The sequence below is a fragment of the Meleagris gallopavo genome, chromosome 7, assembly GCF_000146605.3.
Source record: "Meleagris gallopavo isolate NT-WF06-2002-E0010 breed Aviagen turkey brand Nicholas breeding stock chromosome 7, Turkey_5.1, whole genome shotgun sequence".
Taxonomy (NCBI): Eukaryota; Metazoa; Chordata; class Aves; order Galliformes; family Phasianidae; genus Meleagris; species Meleagris gallopavo.
In genome coordinates, this window is record NC_015017.2 from 19,695,261 (window position 1) to 19,699,254 (window position 3,994).

The window sequence follows — 3,994 nt, forward strand, 5'->3', positions numbered from 1 at the left end:
TTTACCCTGTCCCTTCGGATGTAGGCATGTTATAAATGCGGCTAAACAGAACTGTCTGCATCTGCAAAGACAGAAACATGCTGCCTGCTTGTACGGACTGCAAAATTCTAATAGTCCTGTGCTATCTGTTAAATTCAGTGTGCTTTTTGCATTGTGGCACGAAACATTTGTGCTGCGAGGGAAGCTGGCTGGCTGCCAGCCATCGACTATGAAATCCCGGGTACCTGAGAGCTTATCAGTTCTTTTGCTTTGTAAAAGAAAAAGTGATGAAAATGTTGGTAAACTGCCATGAAGGTTTAAGGCTGCTGGAATAAGAAGCCATGTAATCAGATTGGAAAATGGAGCTTGAGATTCTCTGCATGGGAAGCAGTCGCCTGTGGACCTACCGAGATGCTGTGCAAGTGCCCGAGCTGACCACTTTGTTAGCAAATCAGCTTGTTTGCTGCAGCAGCAGGGTGGAATAGGCTGGTCCTTGTGATGGTATGTAACGCCAGTAATATCTCTTGCTTTGCACAATGTAATCAGCTTGCAATTAGCTCACTCTACATTAACCTTCTTGGTATTTTTCCCTTTTGTAAGACTGTGCACTTTATACAATTAACTATAGAAAGTAATCCCTCAAGCAAATCAAAGCAATCCTTTAATTTTATCACCCAGCTGAAAAAGTATCAGGTGGTCAACTGGTCTTCATCAGCTGCTGGAAATTCTCAGGCTCACTGTAGCGTGGAGAGGTTCTTTAACCCATTCACATTTAGAAAAATGTCAAGATTTTATATTTCTCACATAATATAATGCTGCATCATGGAGCTGCGATTGGAATTGTTTTAATGAAAAACCTTGGGAGAAGCTTTTCCTATACAGACAGCTTTTATGCTTCTGTTTGTTTAGGCATTTCCATACACTACCTCTCGGAACGCTTTGATGACACAGCCACTTGTACTGATAATTCCACCGCTTCACCTCCAGTGAACTTGATTCACTGAGGTTGGAGAGAACAAGGCTATCGTTGCTGATCTTGTGTGTTGCTTTTTAATCCGTTAAAATAAAAGCCAGATAAGGGGAAAATTTTTGTGGTAGGCAAACTTAGTTTTGGGAAAGTAAAACTTTTAGTGCTGTTTGTTGAGATGTGGAAGCTCCAAGTTTAACAAGGGAAAGCAAAGCTTATTCAAATTAAGAGTGAAGAATGTGATCTGCTTGCTGCTGTTTGAATGGTTCACCCACTCCAAAGTTCCTTTGTCTGTTTAATAGTTCTGTTTTCTTACTTAAGGCTTGAATTTTCCAGAGTCGTCCTGTAAAATGCAATTATGTACACCACAGTAATATAGTATAATGATAATCTGTCTGGCATTTTGTGTAAAAAGCTTGTTTAAATAATTGTTTGATATGCCTCGCTGATTTATAAACAAATCGTTCAAGTTTTTTTGCTTCCATGAATAACACTAGTGAAATTAGGGACAAAAATATTTGGGAATATATACAAAAATAGGGAAAAAATAGTGCTGTGCCCGAGTCTTCTTAATACTGCATTCTCTATATGAATATATATATTGTGGGTGATTTAAGGCCCTACTGAACAAAGTGATCTGAAACTTCTGTCTAGATATTGTGTGTAAAGGACGTTGGAAATGGTCAGCAGCTGCTCTGCCACCCCCCACTAAAAGTCATTTCAGTCGTTTCATTGAATTCCAGTAGATCATAGCAATAAACTGAATTTATAATAATGTGATCTGCTTTCGCCAATGATATCTGTGAAAGCAGTATTGACTGGCTGTACTGAAGTCATCTTTTATCTCTCTTTGTAGAGTGTGAGCATGTTTTGAAAATAAAAAGCCAGATCCTACTAATCATGCTGTATTTATCATATTTTAATGTTGGCCTTGGCACAGTTTTAATATATATAAAAATCCTGGAATTTATGTGCACATTTGTTTTCTGTGTACTCCAATTTAAAAAAAAGAAGCAAAAAATAAAAAAATAACCTGCATACATCTTACGCTGCAAAGATCTACTTTATATTCTTTTAGAGGACAAACTCCATTAGATATGCACTTACTGTACATTGGATTGTAAATCTTACAATTTAATGGTAATTCAGTGAGCAGTTATTGCTTCTGTGGCCTTTTTTCTTTCTTTTTTGTCCCATCTCACTTGTGAAATAGGGTTACCCTTTACAAGTGTCACATCCATAGATTCATCTTTTGTACTCTATAGTTGTTCCTAGTGCATCATTCTAAGTGAAAAGAAAAATAGGAAGCCAAAGCTACAGGAGGGGCATTGGGGGAGGGGGTCTATACATAGAAATACAGCATATAGCAGCAGAAAGACCAAGGCAGTTTAGCATCAATCTAACAGATTAAAATTTTGCTGTAAAGGTACATTTTCTTTAACCTCATTCTCATTCGTTTTTCCACTGTGGCTGCTGTTTGAATTCCCAGGAAGCAGAAATGGTGTCTTAATGATACGAGCCTTTTTTGCCTTGCTTACACTGTTAATACTCTTATCCCTTTTCTGATATGAAATACTTTTTGTAGAAACAATATACACATTTGTAAAGAAATTATAAAAGGATTCTCCTTTTGAAGATAATGAGTTCTCTTCAGGAACTGCAGGTTACGTGGAACACAAATGAGCTCTAAGTGGAGGGATTTAAAGTCCTGCTACAGCATTTAATTTCTTGAGGAAAGGAGTTCAGTTCAAGGTTAGCCTGTTATTGTGGCACTGGCAACTACTTCTCTCATTCCTGTTCTTCTGCCAGCAGTACTGCACAAAAGGCAGTCATTTTTATTTAATACGTAGGGAGGTATTAATCACTGCAGTGTTTTCTTGCAAAAATTTGTCTTATCAAATTCATTGTTTCACCACTCATGACAATAATAGGTGTTTAATTACTCAATAAGAGCAGTTTATAGATTCTATTTTTCCTGTTTGCTGGACAAATGGTATTGATTTTGTACTTTGGTGCAACATGAAACTGTATTAAACACAATTAGAATTCTAAGGCTGGCAATGAGGATCAGTTGTGGTAACTGAGCTCCTTGCTAAAGGAGCTGCATTTTCCACGTTTTGACTGTATATGAATTCTTAGGAGAGGCAAATATCTTTAATGACACTCCTTTTATTAAATAAGATCTTGGTGTGTTTTTCTTGTTTTATTTCAGAGTCATTTAGATTGTTATAGATTTTTATACATACAAGACAAATAGTTTATGCAATTTTTTTTTTCAGATAATTGTCCTTTTCTAGTGATAATAATTTGTGCTCATTCCAACCTCCAATGTGTTTCATCCTACTGTCATGCTGTACTTGCAAACAAGATGTCTTGTGTGAAAAATAAAAATTATGTTGTACCCCAAGCTTGAGTTTGGACAGTAAAAATTTATGAGAGTAGGAAGGGCAGCAGGCTGCTTTTTCTGCTTTTGTGTGTGTGTGTGTGTGTGTGTAGAGCTTTTACTTTTCTTCAGAGGCTGAATATTAAGCCATGTGTGGGTTTTTCTTCTTTTTTTTTTTTTTTTCTTAACTGATGTCTCTTATTCTACTGTCACTGATGACATATTATTGATATATCAGTATCTGCATAGGCTCAAGCTCTTTCTTCTGGTAGGATTTTAGTTGATTTGCAAAAGTTGCATTGCCAAGACAGTTGTTCGGAGCTTCCTTTGTGGATCAGTACATCTTTAATTACAATTCTTTACTGCTACTGGTGCTCCAACTGCCAGTTGGGAGTGTTTCGTGTTCTATAATTTTGTGTTTATTTTTTGTTTCCGAAGACTCAGAATGAACTGAGGGTGAGCATACCTGAGTTAAGAAAGGAAGAATGATTCTTGTTCGTGTGCTTTCCACTGTACATACTTAAGTAACTAAATCTTGATGTTTTGGAGCTTTTTTTCTGCTTGTTGGCTTCAAGCTTCTGAGTGAATAGATTAGATAAAATCTCGCATCTTATTTTTATTAGTTTTATTTATATGTTCCTCGTTTAACTTCGAGTATTTCTTGA